We start from the raw sequence: 24,129 nt of genomic DNA on the forward strand, positions 1-24,129 counted from the left end.
AACTTAAGAGGAGAGACAAGCTCCGACACACAGATGATGACTAATCTGCGGTTGGAGCCTCAACTCCTAGTCCAGTGCTTTCTCAGTATCTCCCAAAAGGCCTCATGTAAGAGGTACCATCAGCCCATCACACAGCTCCACACAGACTCTTGGGGCCTGGGACTTGGGCATGGATGCACACAGAGCACACTCGAAGCAGATAACAAAACCTATGTTACCTAGTTCCTGTGTAGGCAACAATTTCAGTTCTCATTTCCCACTTAAATGTTGCCACATGAGACCAGGTAAAAGTAACATCATCTTTTCCAAGGGTCCTTTGGGCTGTTCCGTGTTACATGGTGACCTGAAGCTTATAGCACCATTGCATCAGCCTTCTCAGGGAAAAGCAAGCATCTCTCTGACTGACTCCATGGGAACCCAGAGTTCCTTCCTGCACTCCACTTGAAGCCTGACTGTAGTACGTAGTCCGCACAACCCATGCTCAAACCTTTTGGTTCCTGTTTACTAAGATCTGCTCATAAGCACGAGGCAACCCACACAGAGTCTGCTCTGAAGCCAGCTTCATCATTGCTATAAACAGTTATTGGGAAAGTTTTTGTTTATGGCCAAGCCATGTCTCACCCTTGAGCTCCTTCCAGGTCCCTGGGCACATCAGCTAATGTGCATAACCAACAGCTCAACATAGGGTAGGCAGTGTCACACAAAGGGTATTAATTTCATGTGGGATACCTCTCTCTGGGGCATGCTGACTTTTTATTTGTTTACACAGAAACAATTGTTAAAACATCTGCTTAAATACTGTGAAATCTTTTTGAAAATTGGACCTTTTGGTCTAGCAGCGCAGCTGAGAAAGCTCATGTTTATCAAAGTAGAGGTAAATTGTATGTTGACAAAATGAATTCAGTGTTATAACATTTCATGAGAGCAAGTACAATGTCAACCAAAGCTTTCCTGCATTGAATAGGAAATACCTTTGTTTGAAGCTTTAAAGCACATTAGTATGCTATTACCTTGACTTTTTAAAATTGTATGAATCTATCATATAGAATGCTCCATATAAAGATTTTGTGGAAAACAATTTTAAATAAAATTCAAAATATATCTGAGGGCTGACCTGGTATGGTAGAGAAGATATGTTCAAAATGTCATTTCTCTTCGGTAGAAGATTGAACAACTTTTCTGATTTTAAAGCTATTACATGCTCACATCAGCATCCCTAAGGAGCTGATATTGACCTATGAACATGCAAAAGCAATAGTTCTGCTGTTTTGCTTCTATAATGCAACAGAAAAACATTTGGCTTATACAATTAAGATAATCTGATTACATCACAGACCTGTCTTTTTTGAGTTTAAGTGATTCCTGTCTTGTGTCGGATGGAAGAAAATATAATTTTTCCCACCTTTTAGTATCAGATAATTTGCAGATCTTGTTGCTGAATGGCTTATCTTTAGAAGAAATTTCGAAATTGCAACATGAGTACCATTTTTCACATGCGATAATTGATATGATTTACTGGTAGCTTTTTTAAGCAGAAGCATGTGTCTGGTGGAAAGTGAAAATTCAATCTGTTTGTGGTTTGCCCTCCTTGATATCAATCACGGATTTTAACTGATTTGTCTAGTTGCTTAGGCATCTTGTAGAGAAATTTTAGAATGAAGAAACTCCAGTATATTTAATTCAATCTGTTACTTTGCTGATCAAAACACTTGCTTTTGCTGGGCTCAATTTGCTCCATTTCTCTCTCCCTTTCTCTCTCACGCACATGCATGCGTGCACACACACACACACACACACAATCAGAATGAAATAACATAGCAGAGACATTTTAATCTACTTTAGAGAAAAATAAAAAGTGTAGTATTGTTTAATCTACTTTAGAGAAACATAAAAATATAGTATTACTAGGACTCTGTCTTTTCTGTTTAAGTAATATGCTGTGCCAAGATTGTGATGCCTAGCTGGTAGCTTGAGATCTGACTTCACAATGACAATGCTTTATTGCTCCCTTCATGCAGATGCCTGGTAACCAGGAGTCCTAGTTTAGCTCTTCAACACTCTTAGAAAATAATCATTAGTTTCAGTGGATTTGAAAGCCTATTGATCTACCACTAGTTAGACCCACAGACTAGCCACATCGGATTTCTTACCCAAAATTTTAACCCTGAAGACCCTACTACTTAATCATTTTCAAAAACTCCATTTAGAAGAACAAAATGAATACATTTGACTATTCAATATTTAAAACCTGGCCTAAAGGAATAATATTAACATATATGAATATCTAATATTCATAGGTATGTATGCTATAGCTTTACCATTGGGGCAAGCCAGACGGTGAAAGAACTGTACCCCACATTATATACATTTGCTTTCTGCTTCACATTTGGGTGTTATTACATCGGCTGCCCTCCCAGACCCATCATTCTAGGGTACAGCAGAACTCAAAGTGTTTGTCAACTTGGACTTACGGCTGTCCACTAGCTTGCCTTAAGCAGATTCTGAGGAGCTGCACTCAAGATTGATCCCCTATGTTCTTTTGGTCTCATATTCTCTAGCCTTTCTTTTAACAGGCATACCAGGTCAAATGAGGGACATCTGCCCATTTGCAAACAAGCCAACCTCATCCCTGAGGTCAGCGATGAAGTGCTGAGTAACGAACTGGAAAAGCAAATAAGTAAAGGAGTTAGGAAGGACACTTGCTTATTTGGAGCTCACTAGAGAATGTGATTTTTCCTGAACAACTGCATACTTCCTACTATGCCTTTTGGGAAACTACCCAGATTTCCCACAATATGTACCTGATATGGAGAGGAAAAAAGCAAACCATGGTGGTCTAAGCAGCTTAGATTTGATAAAAATAATAAGGTAGGCCGGGTGCGGTGGCTCACGCTTGTAATCCCAGCACTTTGGTAGGCCGAGGTGGGCGGATCACGAGGTCAGGAGATCAAGACCACGGTGAAACCCCGTCTCTACTAAAAATACAAAAAATTAGCCGGGCGTGGTGGCGGGTGCCTGTAGTCCCAGCTACTCGGAGAGGCTGAGGCAGGAGAATGGCGTGAACCCGGGAGGCAGAGCTTGCAGTGAGCCGAGATTGCGCCACTGCACTCCAGCCTGGGCGACAGAGCGAGACTCCGTCTCAAAAAAAAATAATAATAATAATAAGGTAATTGCATACATTTTGGTTTTGTTTTGTCTCTAAAACTGTTGTCTTTCTCATGGGTCAAACTGGGCTAGTGGGCAGGGGATATTTTGTTTTTGAAACAGTTTTAATAGCATCTCTGACCAAATTTGCTTCACTTAAAATATTCTTTAGTGAAACAAGATTACCTCCTCACACCTCAATCCCCTACAACCCAGTTTATTAACTATGAGATCTAATGAAATTATTCTCAGCTGGTCCCAGAAAAAGCACACTCTGTTTACCAGCTTTTTTTAATCAACAGGATTAACACATGTAGCTTCCAATTATGCATACAAAAGGAGAAATGGTGATGTTTTTGCTTTGTCTGAACAGAGTGGTTCCTTCAGTTCATTTTCCAAACCATTCTGCCAGAACAAGCTGGTTCTTCTGGGAAGACGGAACTGCCTACGGCCATATGCACCCATCTGTTCTTCTCTACAAAAATGCGTTGGCCTTTTCCACACAGAGCCAGTGGGTGGTGGGGGTGACCACTGCAGGTGGACAGGCCAGGTAAGCCTCGGTCAGGTAAGGGGACATTCATGGTTAAATGTGCAAGTATAAGAAAACCATTAAAAAAGAAGAGTTTACTGTAACAAAGGTACTTCTCTGCCCTTGCTGTGGCCCATTAGTTATTTCTCTGCAGAGAAATAACTTTGTTACAGCAAACTCTTCTTTGTAATGGTTTTCTTATTGGCCCACAGCCCTCTGCTGGCTCTATACTCTGAATCTTCTTATAGAAATGCTCTTTTTGGTCTTTGCTAGACATTGTCAAATAGCTTGTTTATGTGCTGTTTGCATTGCAGCTCTGAGATCACACCTGTAGGCAGTTCTTTTTTTTTTTTTTTTTTTTTTTTTTTTTTTTTTATTATACTTTAGGTTTTAGGGTACATGTGCACAATGTGCAGGTTTGTTACATATGTATCCATGTGCCATGTTGATTTCCTGCACCCATTAACTCGTCATTTAGCATTAGGTGTATCTCCTAATGCTGTCCCTCCCCCTCCCCCACCCCACAACAGTCCCCGGAGTGTGATGTTCCCCTTCCTGTGTCCATGAGTTCTCATTGTTCAATTCCCACCTATGAGTGAGAACATGCGGTGTTTGGTTTTTTGTCCTTGCGATAGTTTACTGAGAATGATGTTTTCCAGTTTCATCCATGTCCCTACAAAGGACACGAACTCATCATTTTTTATGGCTGCATAGTATTCCATGGTGTATATGTGCCACATTTTCTTAATCCAGTCTATCGTTGTTGGACATTTGGGTTGGTTCCAACTCTTTGCTATTGTGAATAGTGCCGCAATAAACATACGTGTGCATGTGTCTTTATAGCAGCATGATTTATAGTCCTTTGGGTATATACCCAGTAATGGGATGGCTGGGTCAAATGGTATTTCTAGTTCGAGATCCCTGAGGAATCGCCACACTGACTTCCACAATGGTTGAACTAGTTTACAGTCCCACCAACAGTGTAAAAGTGTTCCTATTTCTCCACATCCTCTCCAGCACCTGTTGTTTCCTGATTTTTTAATGATGGCCATTCTAACTGGTGTGAGATGGTATCTCACTGTGGTTTTGATTTGCATTTCTCTGATGGCCAGTGATGATGAGCATTTCTTCATGTGTTTTCTGGCTGCATAAATGTCTTCTTTTGAGAAGTGTCTGTTCACGTCCTCTGCCCACTTTTTGATGGGGTTGTTTGTTTTTTTCTTGTAAATTTGTTTGAGTTCATTATAGATTCTGGATATTAGCCCTTTGTCAGATGAGTAGGTTGCAAAAATTTTCTCCCATTCTGTAGGTTGCCTGTTCATTCTGATGATAGTTTCTTTTGCTGTGCAGAAGCTCTTTAGTTTAATGAGATCCCATTTGTCGATTTTGGCTTTTGTTGCCATTGCTTTTGGTGTTTTAGACATGAAGTCCTTGCCCACGCCTATGTCCTGAATGGTATTGCCTAGGTTTTCTTGTAGGATTTTAATGGTTTTAGGTCTAACATATAAGTCTTTAATCCATCTTGAATTAATTTTTGTATAAGGTGTAAGGAAGGGATCCAGTTGCAGCTTTCTACATATGGCTAGCCAGTTTTCCCAGCACCATTTATTAAATAGGGAATCCTTTCCCCATTTCTTGTTTTTGTCAGGTTTGTCAAAGATCAGATAGTTGTAGCTATGCGGCATCATTTCTGAGGGCTCTGTTCTGTTCCATTGATCTATGTCTCTGTTGTGGTACCAGTACCATGCTGTTTTGGTTACTGTAGCCTTGTAGTATAGTTTAAAGTCAGGTAGCGTGATGCCTCCAGCTTTGTTCTTTTGGCTTAGGATTGACTTGGCGATGCGGGCTCTTTTTTGGTTCCATATGAACTTTAAAGTAGTTTTTTCCAATTCTGTGAAGAAAGTCATTGGTAGCTTGATGGGGATGGCATTGAATCTATAAATTACCTTGGGCAGTATGGCCATTTTCACGATATTGATTCTTCCAACCCATGAGCATGGAATGTTCTTCCATTTGTTTGTATCCTCTTTTATTTCATTGAGCAGTGGTTTGTAGTTCTCCTTGAAGAGGTCCTTCACATCCCTTGTAAGTTGGATTCCTAGGTATTTTATTCTCTTTGAAGCAATTGTGAATGGGAGTTCACTCATGATTTGGCTCTCTGTTTGTCTGTGATTGGTGTACAAGAATGCTTGTGATTTTTGTACATTAATTTTGTATCCTGAGACTTCGCTGAAGTTGCTAATCAGCTTAAGGAGATTTTGGGCTGAGACAGTGGGGTTTTCTAGATATACAATCATGTCATCTGCAAACAGGGACAATTTGACTTCCTCTTTTCCTAATTGAATACCTTTTATTTCCTTCTCCTGCCTGATTGCTCTGGCCAGAACTTCCAGCACTATGTTGAATAGGAGCGGTGAGAGAGGGCATCCCTGTCTTGTGCCAGTTTTCAGAGGGAATGCTTCCAGTTTTTGCCCATTCAGTATGATATTGGCTGTGGGTTTGTCGTAGATAGCTCTTATTATTTTGAGATACGTCCCATCAATACCTAATTTATTGAGAGTTTTTAGCATGAAGGGTTGTTGAATTTTGTCAAAGGCCTTTTCTGCATCTATTGAGATAATCATGTGGTTTTTGTCTTTGGTTCTGTTTATATGTTGGATTACATTTATTGATTTGCGTATGTTGAACCAGCCTTGCATCCCAGGGATGAAGCCCACTTGATCATGGTGGATAAGCTTTTTGATGTGCTGCTGGATTCGGTTTGCCAGTATTTTATTGAGGATTTTTGCATCAATGTTCATCAAGGATATTGGTCTGAAATTCTCTTTTTTGGTTATGTCTCTGCCAGGTTTTGGTATCAGGACGATGCTGGCTTCATAAAATGTGTTAGGGAGGATTCCCTCTTTTTCTATCGATTGGAATAATTTCAGAAGGAATGGTACCAGTTCCTCCTTGTACCTCTGGTAGAATTCGGCTGTGAATCCATCAGGTCCTGGACTCTTTTTGGTTGGTAAGCTATTGATTATTGCCACAATTTCAGAACCTGTTATTGGTCTATTCAGAGATTCAATTTCTTCCTGGTTTAGTCTTGGGAGGGTGTATTTGTCGAGGAATTTATCCATTTCTTCTAGATTTTCTAGTTTATTTGCATAGAGGTGTTTGTAGTATTCTCTGATGGTAGATTGTATTTCTGTGGGATTGGTGGTGATATCCCCTTTTTCGTTTTTTATTGCATCTATTTGATTCTTCTCTCTTTTCTTCTTTATTAGTCTTGCTAGCGGTCCATCAATTTTGTTGATCTTTTCAAAAAACCAGCTCCTGGATTCATTAATTTTTTGAAGGGTTTTTTGTGTCTCTATTTCCTTCAGTTCTGCTCTGATTTTAGTTATTTCTAGCCTTCTGCTAGCTTTTGAATGTGTTTGCTCTTGCTTTTCTAGTTCTTTTAATTGTGATGTTAGGGAGTCAATTTTGGATCTTTCCTGCTTTCTCTTGTGGGCATTTAGTGCTATAAATTTCCCTCTACACACTGCTTTGAATGTGTCCCAGAGATTCTGGTATGTTGTGTCTTTGTTCTCGTTGGTTTCAAAGAACATCTTTATTTCTGCCTTCATTTCATTATGTACCCAATAGTCATTCAGGAGCAGGTTGTTCAGTTTCCATGTAGTTGAGCGGTTTTGAGTGAGTTTCTTAATCCTGAGTTCTAGTTTGATTGCACTGTGGTCTGAGAGACAGTTTGTTATAATTTCTGTTCTTTTACATTTGCTGAGGAGAGCTTTACTTCCAACTATGTGGTCAATTTTGGAATAGGTGTGGTGTGGTGCTGAAAAAAATGTATATTCTGTTGACTTGGGGTGGAGAGTTCTGTAGATGTCTATTAGGTCCACTTTATGTAGAGCTGAGTTCAATTCCCAGATATCCTTGTTAACTTTCTGTCTCGTTGATCTGTCTAACGCTGACAGTGGGGTGTTAAAATCTCCCATTATTATTGTGTGGGAGTTTAAGTCCCTTTGTAGGTCACTCAGGACTTGCTTTATGAATCTGGGTGCTCCTGTGTTGGGTGCATATATATTTAGGATAGTTAGCTCTTCTTGTTGAATTGATCCCTTTACCATTATGTAATGGCCTTCTTTGTCTCTTTTGATCTTTGTTGGTTTAAAGTCTATTTTATCAGAGACTAGGATTGCAACCCCTGCCTTTTTTTGTTTTCCAGTTGCTTGATAGATCTTCCTCCATCCCTTTATTTTGAGTCTATGTGTGTCTCTGCATGTGAGATGGGTTTCCTGAATACAGCACACTGATGGGTCCTGACTCCTTATCCAGTTTGCCAGTCTGTGTCTTTTGAATGGAGCATTTAGCCCATTTACATTTAACGTTAATATTGTTATGTGTGAATCTGATCCTGTCATTATGATGTTAGTTGGTTATTTTGCTCGTTAGTTGCTATAGTTTCTTCCTAGTCTCGATGGTCTTTACAATTTGGCATGTTTTTGCAGTGGCTGGTACCGGTTGTTCCTTTCCATGTTTAGTGCTTCCTTCAGGAGCTCTTTTAGGGCAGGCCTGGTGGTGACAAAATCACTCAGCGTTTGCTTGTCTGTAAAGTGTTTTATTTCTCCTTCACTTATGAAGCTTAGTTTGGCGGGATAGGAGATTCTGGGTTGAAAATTCTTTTCTTTAAGAATGTTGAATATCGGCCCCCACTCTCTTCTGGCTTGTAGAGTTTCTGCTGAGAGATCAGCTGTTAGTCTGATGGGCTTCCCTTTGTGGGTAACCCGACCTTTCTCTCTGGCTGCCCTTAACATTTTTTCTTTCATTTCAACTTTGGTGAATCTGACAATAATGTGTCTTGGAGTTGCCCTTCTCGAGGAGTATCTTTGTGGCGTTCTCTGTATTTCCTGAATCTGAATGCTGGCCTGCCTTGCTAGATTGGGGAAGTTCTCCTGGATAATATCTTGCAGAGTGTTTTCCAACTTGGTTCCATTCTCCCCATCATTTTCAGGTACACCAATCAGACGTAGGTTTGGTCTTTTCACATAGTCCCAAATTTCTTGGAGGCTTTGTTCATTTCTTTTTATCCTTTTTTCTCTAAACTTCCCTTCTTTTTTCATTTCATTCATTTCATCTTCCATCAGCGATACCCTTTCTTCCAGTTGATCGCATCTGCTACTGAGGCTTCTGCAATCTTCGCGTAGTTCTCGAAACTTGGCTTTCAGCTCCATCGGCTCCTTGAAGCCCTTCTCTCCATTGGTTATTCTAGTTATCCATTCTTCTAATTTTTTTTCAAAGTTTTTAACTTCTTTGCTGTTGTTTTGAATTTCCTCTCGTAGCTCAGAGTAGTTTGATTGTCTGAAGCCTTCTTCTCTCAACTCATCAAAGTCATCCTCCATCGAGCTTTGTTCCGTTGCTGGTGAGGAACTGCGTTCCTTTGGAGGAGGAGAGGTGCTCTGTTTTTTAGAGTTTCCAGTTTTTTTGGTCTGTTTTTTCCCCATCTTTGTGGTTTTATCTACTTTTTGTCTTTGATGATGGTGATGTACAGATGGGTTTTTGGTGTGGATGTCCTTTCTGTTTGTTAGTTTTTCTTCTACCAGACAGGACCCTCAGCTGCAGGTCTGTTGGAGTTTACTAGAGGTGCACTCCAGACCCTGTTTGGCTGGGTGTCAGCAGCGGTGGCTGCAGAACAGCAGATTTTCGTGAGACCACAAATTCAGCTGTCTGATAGTTCCTCTGAAAGTTTTGTCTCAGAGAAGTACCGGGTTGAATGAGGTGTCAGTCTGTCCCTACTGGGGGGGTGCCTCCCAGTTAGGCTGCTCAGGGGTGAGGGACCCACTTTAGGAGGCAGTCTGACTGTTCTCAGATCTCCAGCTGCGTGCTGGGAGAACCACTACTCTCTTCAAAGCTGTCAGTCAGACAGGGACATTTAAGTCTGTGGAAGTTCTTGCAGAGTTTTTGTTTGTCTGTGCCCTGCCCCCAGAGGTGGAGCCTACAGAGGCAGGGAGGCCTCCTTGAGCTGTGGTGGGCTCCACCCAGTTCGAGCTTCCTGGCTGCTTTGTTTACCTAAGCAAGCCTGGGCAATGGCGGGCGCCCCTCCCCCAGCCTCGCTGCCGCCTCGCAGCTTGATCTCAGACTGCTGTGCTAGCAATTAGCGAGACTCCGTGGGCATAGGACCCTCCGAGCCAGGTGCGGGACACAATCTCCTAGTGTGCCGTTTTCCAGGCCCGTTGGAAAAGCGCAGTTAGGGTGGGACTGACCCGATATTCCAGGTGCCGTCTGCTTCCCCTTTCTTTGACTAGGAAAGGGAACTCCCTGACCCCTTGCGCTTCCCGAGTGAGTCAATGCCTCGCCCTGCTTCGGCTCGCGCACAGTGCGCTTCACCGACTGTCCTGCACCCACTGTTAGGCACTCCCTAGTGAGATGAAACCAGTACCTCAAGCAGAAATGCAGAAATCACCCGTCTTCTGTGTCGCTGGGGCTGGGAGCTGGAGACCGGAGCTGTTCCTATTCGGCCATCTTGGCTCCTCCCCTCTGCCTGTAGGCAGTTCTATAATTCTTTTGCCAAGGACAACAATTAGCTTCTGGTGTTTTTGTTTGTTTGTTTTCTTGCTTAATTTATATTTCAACAACTCCTGGAAAATACACTTGAATTTGCAACCTCCACAACAGGATCACCCGGGAAGCATCTAGGAGCTTGTGGAAGAATGGGTTGAGAGAAGGATATTGATGTTTCTTTTTTATTTATTTTATTTTTAAGGGTAAAATTATTATGAATACTACTGTTTTTAAATATTTTATTTCCATAGGTTTTGGGGGAACAGGTCATATTTGGTTACATGAGTAAGTTCTTTAGCCATGATTTGTGAGACTTTGGTGCACTGGTCACCCAAGCAGTGTACACTGAACCCAATTTGTAGTCTTTATTCCTCACCCCCTCCCACCCTTTACCCCTGTGTCCCCAAAGTCCATTTTGTCGTTCTTATGCATTTGCATCCTTATAGCTTAGCTCCCATTTATGAGTGAGAGCATTCAATGTTTGGTTTTCCATTCCTGAGTTACTTCACTTAGAATAGTAGTCTTCAATCCCAGCCAGGTTGCTGTAAATGCCATTAATTCATTCCTTTCTATGGCTGAGCTATATTCCATTGTATGTATATATATAGATATACGTATATATATATATGTATATCTATATACCACCGTTTCTTTATCCACTTGTTGATTGGTGGACATTTGGGTTGGTTCCACATTTTTTCAATTGCAAATTATGCTGCTATAAACATGCGTGTGCAAGTATCTTTTTCATATAAAGACTTCTTTTCCTCTGGGTAGGTAGCCAGTAGTGGGATTGCTGGATCAAATGGTAGTTCTACTTTTAGTTCTTTAAGGAGTCTACATACTGTTTTCCAGAGTGGTTGTACTATTTACATTCCCACCAGAAGTGTAGAAGTGTTCCCTTTTCACCACATCTCCACCGACATCTATTTTTTGTTTGTTGTTGTTTTTTGACTATGGCCATTCTTGCAGGGGTAAGGTGGTATCATATTGTGGTTTTGATTTGCATTTCCCTGATCATTAGTGCTGTTGAGCATCTTTTCATATGTTTGTTGGCCATTGGATATCTTCTTTTGAGAATTGTCTATTCATATTCTTAACCCACTTTTTGATGGGATTTTTTTTTCTTGCTCATTTGTTTGTGTTCATTGTAGATTCTGGATATTAGTCCCTTGTCAGATGTATAGACTGTGAAGATTTTCTCTCACCCTATGGGTTGTCTGTTTACTCTGCTGACTGTTCCTTTTGCTTTGCAGAAGCTCTTTAGTTTAATTGAGTCCCACCCATTTATCTTTGTTTTTATTGCATTTGCTTTTGGGTTCTTGGTCATGAAATCCTTGCCTAAGCCAATGCCTAGAAGGGTTTTTTCCAATGGTGTCTTCTAGAATTTTTATAGTTTCAGATCTTAGATTTAAGTCCTTGATCCATCTTGAGTTGATTTTTGTATAAGATGAGAGGTGAGGATCTAGTTTCATTCTCCTACATATGGCTTGCCAATTATCCTAGCACCATTTGTTGAATAGGGTGTCTTATGTTTTTGTTTGCTTTGTCAAAAATAAGTTGGCTGTAAGCATTTAGGTTTCTTTCTGGGCTCTCTATTCTGTTCCACAAGTCTATGTGCCTATTTTTATACCAGTACCATGCTGTTTTGGTGACTATGAACTTAGAGTATAGTTTGAAATCAGGTAATGTGATGCCTCCAGATTTGTTCTTTTTGCTTAGCCTTGCTTTGGCTATGCGGGCTCTTTTTTTGGTTCCATATTAATTTTAAGATTTTTTTTTCTAGTTCTGTGACAAATGATGGTGGTATTTTGATGGGAATTGCATTAAATTTGTAGATTACTTTTGGTGGCATGGTCATCTTCACACTATTGATTCTACTCATTTATGAGCATGAGATGTGTTTCCATTCCTTTGTGTCATCTATGATTTCTTTCAGCAGTGTTTTGTAGTTTTCATTGTAGAGAGGTCTTTCACCTTCTTGGTTAGGTATATTTCTAAGTATTTTATTTTATTTTATTTTTGAAACTATTGTAAAAGGGGTTAAGTTCTTGATTTGATTCTCAGCTTGGTTGCTACTGGAGTATAGCAGAGCTACTGATTTGTGTACATTAATTTTGTATCCTGAAACTTTGCTGAATTCATTTATCAGTTCTAGGAGCTTTTTGGAGGAGTCTTTAGGGTTTTCTAGGTGTACAATTGTATCATCAGCAAACAGTGACAGTTTATCTTCCTCTTTACTGATTTGGATGCCCTTTCTTTCTTTCTCTTGTCTGATTGCTCTGGTTAGGACTTCTAGTACTATGTAGAATAGAAGTAATGAGAGTGGGCATTCCTGTCTTGTTCCAGTTATCGGGGGAATGCTTTCAACTTTTCTGCTTTCAGTATTATGTTGGCTGTGGGTTTGTCATAGATGGCTTTTATTACATTGATGTATGGATGTTCCTTTTTTTAAAAAAAATTATTTGATTCAGCAATCCCACTACTGGGTATCTACCCAGAGGACAATAAGTCATTATACGAAAAAGATACTTGCACACCTATGTTTATAGCAGCACAATTCTCATTTGCAAAAGTATGGAATCAGCCAAAATGCCCATCAATCAATAAGTGGATAAAGAAATTGTGGTATATATACACTATGGAATACTGCTCAGCTATAAGGAGGAATAAAATAATGGCATTTGCAGCAACCTGGATGGGATTGGAGATTATTATTCTAAGTGAAGTAACTCAGGAATGGAAAACCAAGCATCATATGTTTTCACTTATAAGTTGGAGCTAAGCTATGAGGATGCAAAGGCATAAGAATGGTACAATAGACTTTGAGGACTTGGGGGAAAGGATGGGAGGTGCTGAGGGATAAAAGACTATACTGTACATTGGGTATAGTGTACACTGCTGGGGTGATGGGTGCACCCAAATCACAGAAATCACCACTAAAGAACTTATTCATGTAACCAAACACCACCTGTTCCCCAAAAACCTATTGAAATAAAAAAATGTGCAAGAAATTTACATGCACCAGGGCTTTTTTACACTTAATCTCTCTCTCTCTCTCTCTCTCAGCTGTTTTATTTCTAGGTTCTTAATTTTAATAATATGTGACTTCCTAACATTTTATTTGACTAAAAATTACAAAACTGATCTGAAATTCACCATAGTGGGGTTTTACCGTGTGGGTAAAGTGGACCCACAGACTTAAAAATTGTAGAATCTGAGAGTAAGAAGCAACTTATGCAATCCTCTAATTTAGTTCCTTCATTTTTCAGAGAAGGAAACTGAGGCTCAGCGAAGTTATGTGATTTGCCTATAGTTACAGAGCTAGTAAAAAGTTTAAACTGTTAGATGAACTCCTATTTGCTACTCTACCCAGTGACATAGAATACTGAATGCATCTATTTACTCAGACATATGAACTATAGTGACTAAAAACAGTTGTGGTGATGTGTGATGTACATTGTTGGGGGTCAGAATATAATACACCAAAATGAAGGTCTCAGAGCAGCACGGAAGCAAAAGTTTTTCTCTGACTTTCTCTGGTCCTCCTGTCTCTGGCCCCCTCATACTCCCTTGAGGCTAGCCGTAGAAACTAGAATCCCTCCTCCAAGGTGGGTCGTAGAAAACCAGAACGCTTTTTCCCAAAGCCAGCCATAAAAACCTAAAAATATTACTTTAACTTTACCTCCACATTTCTGTGTAAAAACTGGTCATAAAGAAATTATCTGACCTACCTTGTTTGACTGTAGATTGGAAGAGACCCCATTCTAGAGAGGGTCCTGTCCCATACCCAGAAGGAAGGAATGCTGCACAGAGGCCAAGAATCCAGACAGACAGGCCTTGCTGGGCTTCCCCACTCAGTCTGTTTGTGTTAGACCATGCCTTCTTTGTCCACTCATGTTTCTACCAGCCTGACCATACTTTGCTGAGCCAAAGCATGAACATGGACAGTTTGCTCTATATCTTTGGGTCTTCATCCTGAAGGATCCTGTGTCACATATAAAACTATGATCAAATAAATTTGTATGCCTTCCTCCTATTAATCTGCCTTTTGTCAGTTGATTTTAAGTGAACCTTTGGAAAGCTAAAGGGAAGTTTTCCCTAGGTCCCTGTAACATGTTATGTTTTAGAGGTTTCAAAATTATTCAAATGCTTTTGTATGTTTTGAATATTTTCATGGTATGACACACGTTCGTGTGTGTGTGAAACTTTCATAATTTTAGTAGTTTTAACTTTTGCTGTCATAAAAATAATTTAGTTTTATATTTAGGAAAAATCTTAAAACTCTATAGTTAGTTGGTAAATAGTGATAAAAGAAAAAATTTCAGCCAAATTAAATTTAAAGAAGTTTGCTTGAACAATGAACGATTCACCAATCAGGCATCCCCCAGAATCGCAGCAGATTCACAGAGACTCCAGTATAGCCATGTGGTGGAAGAAGATTTATAGAACAAAAAGAGGGAAATGACATACAAAAATCAGCAACGAGGTACAGCAACGGCTGGGTTGGTTACAGGTTGGCATTTGCCTTATTTGAACACAGGTTGAACACTTAGCAGCCTATGAGTGTTTGAAGTATGGCTGCTGGGATTGGCCACAGCTATTATTACAGGTGCATACTCCTAAATTAGGTTTTCAATCTTGTCTGACTATTAAGCTACATTATAGTTAATCTACAAGGACTCAAATATAGAAGTATGGAGTCCTTCTCAGGCTATATTTAGTTTGCTTTAACAATAGATACTGGTAGAGAGATTAAAGAGAGTCATAAAGTATGTCCACTTCATGCAGCTATAGGGTTGGACTAATTAGACAAAGTAGATAATACACCTGAAAAATTCTGGCAAAAAATCAAAACAAAACAAAACAATCAAATTCATCATTTATTTTCCAAACCAAAATTGCTTTGGTTTTTGCTTATTTGTTTTTTTTTTTTTCTGTTTGGGATGATTCTTTTTTTTATTTTTATTTTTATTTTATTATTATACTTTAGGTTTTAGGGTACATGTGCACAATGTGCAGGTTTGTTACTTCTGTAAAATTCCTACCCAGAATACCTAGTTGATCATAATCTCAGAATAAGTTATTAAACTTTATAGTCTGTACTTCCTACTGAGATATAATCATTATATATATATATCTGAAATTTAATGGTGTCACTTTCTCAGCAGTGCTATTAAAGTGATTAAGCTATTATATATCAAATTATTTTGAAATTAAAAATAAAGATTTTGTAGAGATTATGGACTCTCACTATGTTGCCCAAGCTGGTCTTGAGCTCCTGGGCTCACATAAACCTCCCACCTTGGCCTCCCAAAGTGCTGAGATTGCAGATGTGAGCCATCATGCTCAGCCTTTTTTTTTTTTGACATTTTAAAATTAATACGCATTGTACATATTTATGGGGGTAGATGTGATATTTTGTTATGTGCATAGACTGTGTAATGATCAAGTCAGTGTTTCTGGGGTGCTTGTCACCTCCAATGTTTATCATTTCCAAGTGCTAGGAACATTTTAAGTGCTCTCTTCTAGTTATTGTGAAATATACAATACATTGTTAACTATAGTCACACTACTCTGCTGTTGAACATTAGAACTTATTCTATCTAGCTGTATGTTTGTACTCATTAACCAACCTGTCTTTGTTACCCCCTTCCCACCACAGACACATTCTTCCCAGCCCCTGGTAACCATCATTCTACTCTCTATCTCTATGTAATCAACTTTTTTAGCTCCCACATGTGTATGAGAACATGTGATATGTGTCTTTCTGTGCCTGGCTCATTTCACTTAACATAATGACCTCTAGCTCCACCCATGTTGCTGCAAGTGACATGATTTCATTCTTCTCATGGCTGAATAGTATTCCACTGTGTATATATACCATATTTCCCATATCCATTTGTCCATTGATGGATACTTAGGTTGATTCCATATCTTTGCTATTGTAAATAGAGCTGTGATAAACATGTGAGTGGAGGTATCCCTTTGGTATACTGATTTCTTTTCCTTTGGATAACTATCCAATGGTGGGGTTGCTGGATTATATAATAGTTCTGTTTTTTGTTTTTTTGAGAAATCTCCATACTGTTTTCTATAATGGCTATACTAATTTACTAATATTTAATGATATCTCACTGTTGTTTGATTTACATTTCCTTAGTGGTGTTGAGTATTTTTCATATACCTGTTGGCCATTAAATTATGTTTTAATATGATATCTCTGTAAAGGTTAAGTACTTTTTAGGACAAGGACCTGGAATGATTGCCAGAATTCATCATCTGAATGGAATTAATTTTCAAATTTAGCAGGCATATACTTTCCATTTCTCCATCCTACTAAATAAATTAAAAGTTAGTTTACCAGGATGGTGGGCTTGACAGGAACAGGGAACAAGTTTTATTTTCATTTTCTGGGACCACTCCTGAGCTTGATATGCCTTTTAAACACTGACCCTCTGCCTGCCTATCTGCCTTTACTTATACTCACCTTGGAGCAGTTTCTCTTCTCTACTTCTTTTTCTGGGCAGTCTCCAGGGCTGCTTTAGCCTCTTCACTTGCTTCTATTACAGCATGACTAGCCCAGAGCTTGCCCAAGTATGTGATAGGCTGATGAATGGTCCTCCAAAGATGTCCACGGTCCTAATACTGGGATCTCTGAGTATATTACTTTTTATGGTAAAAGGGATTAGCAGATATGATTAAGTTAAGGATTTAGAGATGAGGGGATTATCCAGATGGGCTTAACGTCATCACAAGATTCTTTATAAGCGGAAGGCAGGAGGATCAAAGTCAAAAAAAGAAGACGTGATGACAAAAAAAGAGGTTGGAGGAGGGATGTCCTTTGAAGATGGGGAAAGGGGCCAGGAGCTACAGAATGCAGGCAGCTTCTACCAACTGGAAAAGGGAAGGAAACAGATTCTTCCCGGAGCCTCTGGGAGGCAGCAGTCCCGACAAGACCTGTATTTTGGACTTCTGACCTCCACAACTGTAGGAGAGTAATTTGTGTTGTTTCAAGTTACTCTATGGTAACTTGTTATAGCAGCAGTAGGGAACTAATCCAATTACCATATATATATAAAAGCTCTCTCAAGATCATAATACCACGTTAGGTATTATTCATAGTAAAACACCATAATACTTACAAGTCCTTTTCCTTAATATTGTGTTTAAAAACTAAATGTATTTTTAAAAAATGTATTTCAAAGCTTGCTTTAAAATATTCTTGTAGACAAATCTTGTACTATTTCTGTATTTTAAAATTAATTTGCTCAGTTTATAGTCATTAAACATCTATTATGTGCAAAAGAGAATGTTGCAGAGGACACATAAATGTTTAGGACATGGACTTTAATTCCAAGGATCTCATAAGGTTGACCTCTAGAAGCTAAAATATGGCATAAATAACTGTTGCCCAGGTTGGCATACTGTATTAGCTGGCTACGGCTGCATAATAAAGTACCACAGACTGGGGGGCTCGGACAACAGAAATTTGTTTTCTCACAATTCTGGAAGCTAGAAGTCCAAGATCAAGGTGTTGTGAAAGGAAAATAAATCTTAGGACCCTCAAAATCACCAAGCCAAGGAAAAAGTCAAGCTGGGAACTACGTCAGGCAAACCTGCCTCCCATTTTATTCCTAGATAAGATAGCTAAAAAGGTAAAAGCTCCATACTTCCCTCACAATTTTCCCATAAGGAAATTCTTTGTGGGGCTCAAGATCTTTGCCCTAACGCAGTTCTGCTGAATTTCACCCTGGCAATGTAAACAGATAGCTTATCTCCACTGGTGCAGGACATAAAGTCATCCCTCTGCTTACCTGAAACAAATGCACATCTATCTGATTGCTTCCTCTACCCTATTGTTTATGTAAAAATGCAGAATCACTGAGCCAGACTAAATTGTGTATTCAGTGGAAGGCTGACCACGGACTCAAAAGAACGCAACTTTTTCTCTCTTATCTACCCATGACCTTGAAGTTGTCGCACCTTATGGGACCGAACCAATTTATATCTTACACATATTGATTGATGTCTCATATCTCTCTAAAATGTGTAAAAGCAGGCTGTACCCTGACCACCTTAGCACATCATCAGGACCTCCTGAGGTTGTGTCACGTGCGTGTCCTTAACCGTGGCAAAATATACTTTATAAATTGGTTGAGACCTGTCTCAGATATTTTGGGTTCATAGGATTGATTTCTTCTAAGCTCTCTCTCTCCTTTGCTTATAATGTGTTTCCTCCTTTGTTTTTATGTGGTCTTCCCTTTGTGCCTGTGTCCTATATATATATATATATATTTTTTGAGATGAAGTCTCGCTCTTGTCCCCCAGGCTGGAGTGTGATGGCACAATCTCAGCTCACTGCAACCTTCACCTCCTGGGTTTAAGTGATTCTTCTGCCTCAGCCTCCCAAGTAGCTGGGATTACAGGCATACGCCACCATGCCCAGCTAATTTTTGTGTTTTTAGTAGAGATGGGGTTTCACCATGTTGGCCAGGCTGGTCTTGAACTCCTGACCTCAGGTGATCCACCCACCTTGGCCTCCCAAAGTGCTGGGACTACAGGCATGAGCCACTGTGCCTGGCCCTATTATCCTCTTCTTATAAGGATACCAGCCATATTGGGTTACAACCCACCCTCATGACCTCATTCAAACTTAATTACCTCCGTGAGGACCACATCTCCAAATACAATCACATTCCAAGGTAAGGGGGTTGAAATTTCAATATAAAAATTGGGGGAGAACACAGTTCAGTCCATAACACATACTAAGGGTATGCTTTGGGAAAATTCAGAGAAGAGTGAGATACTCTAGATATTGCTAATATTAGAATTCACTCACAAATCAATTGATTAACAATGACATCCTTGCCTTGTGTGGTTACTGATAATCCAAGAATGAGCTATCCTTCCCAGAATGCACGGTGACAAAATGGAGGAATCTTGATGAAGACATATAGAAACAGTAAATAAAATGATGGAACACATTTATGTCTTCATGAAAAGCACTTAGAACCAAGTACAGAAATTCTTTGGTGCAGTTGTTCAATTCCATTCTCAGGTGACAAACAAAGCCAACAGCTATGAGTCTTCTGATGATTCTGCCCTTTTGAAGTAACTAAGTTTGCACAATGACATTTACTATGCTTTTAGGAACTGGCATGTCTAGGCTTAATGCATCTTTGTTGAGACAAAAAGAAAAAATTTATTGTTTCTATAAGAGAATCTGTTCCAGGGGGAAAGAGAATGAGATATTGGATATGTTAGATAAGCAAAATATGCTAAGCTCCTTGGGGTCCTAATTAACATATTCCAGAGGAAAGGCCCACCCTAAAGTTTAGATTCAATTATCAGAAGTCAAAATGTAATTCTGTTAGGAAAGCAGACAACGTTCACAGCAATCCTTTCATGTCCTTATGAACAAAAATGAAAATGCTCAAGTTGGTGGGAACTCATAGGAGTTAGTAATTTAATCAACATAGTTGGGCCCCACATTGGGCCAAATTCTAGTGCTCTAATGCTGTAGATGGAAATATGTGGACAAAAGACTGAGCAAGATGAGATAACTCACTCATTATAAGAAAATATAAAAGTAACAAAACACCATGCAAGAGAGTTTGAAGAAAAGATGAATAGATCTTCTTTGATTTTCTAGGCACAGAAAAAATAATGAAGAAATTCCAGTTTTAGGTTATTCATTTTTTTTGTGCAAGTATCTGTTAATTATGCATCTTATGCATTTCTCATTATTATCATTTCTGACAAATTGTGCCTCTAGACAATTTCAAAATAAATGTTTTCAAACAAAGAAATAAAATGGGAGAATGGGAGGATGCCTAGTAATGACAGTTAAAATTCTGTCTTTTCCAAAATAGTACTGTTTCCATTGTAGAGTAATTGAATTCAATTATCTAAACTGTGTGTTTTTGTTAGCAACATGTGAATTTATTTAATGGTAGTATGCAATTTTTAGTAGGAGTTACTGGAATTTTTCTAGGAACGTCGATTCACCTCAGATCACATTGTTTTTCAGATACAGTCTGTTGGATTTTTAACAAAAACCCTATAGCTAATCACAGGTGAAAATAATGATACCATGTAACTATTTTCATTGATGGTGTTGGTTTTTGTCTTAGATCTAGCACAACAATGTGTTTCTTAGCAAACACTGCCTGTATTCAAGGAGACATTGTCACACACTTAGAGGAAGAGATGAAAAATGCTGTATAGGACTATCCATGAGGTACAGAGGGGATACTTGCAGACCAGTAACTAACTTCTACTTTAGTTAAATTGAAAGCAATTTATATCACAACTTGAATGATTGAGGTTGGAAAAAATGTTCTTGACAATGAAGATGCTTAAACTTAAATAGGGGAAATTTTACAGAGAAAGGATGAGTAACCCAGAGTCTCAAGGCCCAGATATATTTAGCAGATAGAGCCAATTCTGTGATTCTGTGCCAGAGAGATGGGGAGGCTTTCTAAAAGGGGTCTTAAGTGAAGTCAAGAGATGTAGAAAAAAGGGAAGAGAAACCTGAAGGACAGTTTTTTATCACTTTAGTTGTATTAGTCCTTCTTCATGTTGCTGATAAAGACATACCCGAGACTGGGCAATGTACGAAAGAAACAGGTTTAATGGACTCACAGTTCCATGTGGCTGGGAAGGCCTCACAATCATGGCAGAAGGTGAAAGGCATGTCTCACATGGCAGTAGACAAGAAAAGAGAGCTTGGGCAGGGAAACTGCCCTTTATAAAACCATCATATCTCATGAGACTTAGTCACTATCACGAGAATAGCATGGGAAAGACCTGCCCCCATGATTCAATTACCTCCCACTGGGTCCCTCCCACAACATGGAATTGTGGGAGCTACAGTTCAAAATGAGATTTGGGTGGTGGCATAGCCAAACCACATCATTACTCATATGTCTCAGTAATCACATAAAGGCACCCAGCAAATGTTTGTGGATCTTCCCTGCTCTGTGCAAAGCCAACAGAAGAGCTTATAAAACAAAAACAACACTAACCTTGTGTGTTTACCTAATTGCAGAGGAGCTTCAAGGAAAGCTACTCAATTTACTTTTTTTAGATTATAGTACAGGGGTTAGCAAACCGCAGCCTGTGGGCCAAATCTGGTCAGATGCATATTTTTGTATGGCCTATGAGCTAAGAATGGTTTTTACAGCTGAACATGTCCAATTTATTTGATGATAGGGCAAACTAATTTGGAACCCCAATTAAACTAAGTGCTATCATCCCCAAAAGAATTTCATTCTTCTCATTAGTAGACCTGTGTTACAAAATATTTTCAATAAAATTTTAATGGCAGTTTATTTTCTCTGTTATGTAAGTACCTACTATATATATATATAGTAGATATAGGCTTGGCCTATAAAGCCTAAAGTATATTCTATCTGAGACTTTGCAGGAAATGTTTGCTGACCCCTGTTCTAGTGAACTAACTAGATAGGAGATGCTCTGTGTAATTTCAGCAGTTTTTGATATGTCAGATCCTCTTTCACTAATCTGAAAATGATTGGTAACATTTGTCACCCCATGCCATTTAAGTACAAGATGTACTTGACTCTTCATCAACTGCTACATTAATAATGAACATAACCCTGGGAAATTTTGGGGTTTCATATGGTATGAAGATAGGTCACTTTGAGGTATTCAGCTGGTGGATGGCTTCTCTTACATGTCCCCTTGGCAGGGATCACTAGAAGCCTGGCTCAGCTAGGGCTATTCACCATGGTGGCTACATATGGCCTCTCCAGTATGGTGATCTCAGGTTAGTTGAATTTTTACATTATAGCCCAAGACTAGCAAACATAGTGTTTGAAGAAGCTTGAGTGGAAGCTTCAAGACTTCTTATGACCAAGATTAGAAGTCCTAGGATGTCACTTCTACCATTTTCTACTGCTCAGGAAAGTCACCAAGACCAGCCCAAATCCAAAGAGAGAGGAATTAGATTTCACCTCTCAGTGGGAGAAGTACCATACTAAAGACTATATGACCATCTTTGGTAAGGTATAATCTATGATGCCTTCTATTCTTGGTTTTCAAACTTTTTATAGGCTATGTATGAGTATGTTAGATCTTTTCATTCTAGCCTATATGTTTACACTTTTTACTGTGGCTTTTTTCATTTTTTTTTCTCCCCATGCTTTAGTGGATATATTCTACGAAACTTCCTTCTGTTTTCTAATTTTTGTTTTGCTATGTCTAAATTTGAGTTAACCCTATCTATTGGGTTTTAATTTTTTTGTTATTGTAGTGCCTATTTACAGACTTTTTACTTAGATGTAATTTTTTTTGTAGATGCTAGTTCTTTAGTGAAATTTTCCATCTTGTCATTTATTTTCTTAGATATATTTACAATAATTTCCAAGACCACAAGTAATTACTGTAATATCTGGATCACCTATAGGACTGCTTCCATTGTCTGTTTTCTCTATTATATGTCAGATATTTTGTCTTTTCCAGGCATACCTTGTAGTTTTTAAATTGAATGCCGGACATTGTGTTTGAAAAATTATATAAATAATTTGAGGCTTTCATAGATGTTACCTTCTTCCAGGGAGGATTTTCCCCCCTTTCTAATTAGCAATTAGATTAAGAGAAGTTCACCACAGTTCTACCTGAGGTTGAGTTGACTCATAGATGGTTTCAGTACTTGGCAAAATTAAGTCTAATTGTAGTTCACATTTATTCTTAGAATATAGTCTTTCTGAAGTCCTGACTGGAAGTATAAGAAATTTACTAGCAGTCTTCCTTCTGGGAGGGCCCTGAACTCTAATTTTTCAGTAGTAAGATTGTTGAACACTGTTTAGGATTCCAGCCTTTGGACATTACCTTCTTCTTGGTTTCTTAATGTCTCAATCCTATGTAGCTGTAGCTTAGAAATCATCAAATGCATCAGACTTCCGCAGATTGTTGAGGTCATGCCAACAAGCTTCTTTTCTCTCTGGGATCACGGCTCCTGAAGTATTGACTGCTTTGGTAGCTTCCTGATTTCTCCAAAGAGATTTTTAACTTTTGTTCAGCTGCCCTAGTCATATTCAAATTGGAATGCAGTAAGCTCTTTTACTATTATGGAAAATGACCAATTTTCTTTTATCACAACAATTAATTTTTCTCCTATGTTCCAAATTAAACCAAAAAGATAGTTTTTGGTTTAATGATTCTAGACGTTCAGTCATCAGCCTCCCAGACTCATTAATTGGCTTTCTTGGCCATTTTCTATTGCCATTCTTCTGTTGTCTACCCTAGCATTTGTCACTTCATGTTACTTTAAAAAAAATAGTTCCTTTAAAATTCATCTGTTATTCTCCAGCTGCTAGTCTCTGCTCTTGTTACATTTCCTTCGGATTTGCTGTAAATTCTAATTATCTATTGCTGTATAAGTACCTTGAAAATTAGTGGCTTATGATTTGCTGTTTCTCTTATGGGTTGACTGGCAGCTCTTCTGCTCCGTGCTGTATCAACTGGGGTCACACAAATATAATTAGTTGGTGGCTGGGCTGGGTCTGGAAGATTGAAAAAGACACCCCTTACACATCTGGTGGCTCAGCTGGGGTGGTTTGAATGGCTGGAGCACCTCGGTCCTCTTCCAGGTAGATCTCTTCCTTGAGCAGTCTAAGCCGGCTTACTTCAAACATGACAACTGGTTTCCAAAAGAGAGAGAAAATTGATGCTACCAGGGTTCTTAAAGTCTCAGCTCAGAACAGGCACAGTGTGTATCACTTCTGCTGCATCCTCTTGGCCAAAATAAATCATAAGTCCAGATCAGAGCTGAGAAGAGGGGAAATAGATTCTCCTTCTGGAAGAGAAGATTGGCATGCACATCTAGAGATAAGAATAATTGTTGGCTACCTGTGTAGGAGCACATTCCTTTTTTTTGGGTACAA

The 24,129-nt window shown here is 39.1% G+C and overlaps 1 long non-coding RNA gene across 1 annotated transcript; it reads left to right on the forward strand.

Moving 5' to 3' along the window:
* Window positions 1-2,715: 2,715 nt before the first annotated feature.
* LOC115835111 lies at window positions 2,716-14,213 on the forward strand. The gene is made up of 3 exons (XR_004030032.1): window positions 2,716-2,868; window positions 3,518-3,694; window positions 13,966-14,213. It is a non-coding gene; the product is annotated as an uncharacterized LOC115835111 (long non-coding RNA).
* Window positions 14,214-24,129: the final 9,916 nt, after the last annotated feature.

The sequence above is a fragment of the Nomascus leucogenys genome, chromosome 5 (assembly GCF_006542625.1).
Source record: "Nomascus leucogenys isolate Asia chromosome 5, Asia_NLE_v1, whole genome shotgun sequence".
Lineage (NCBI taxonomy): Eukaryota > Metazoa > Chordata > Mammalia > Primates > Hylobatidae > Nomascus > Nomascus leucogenys.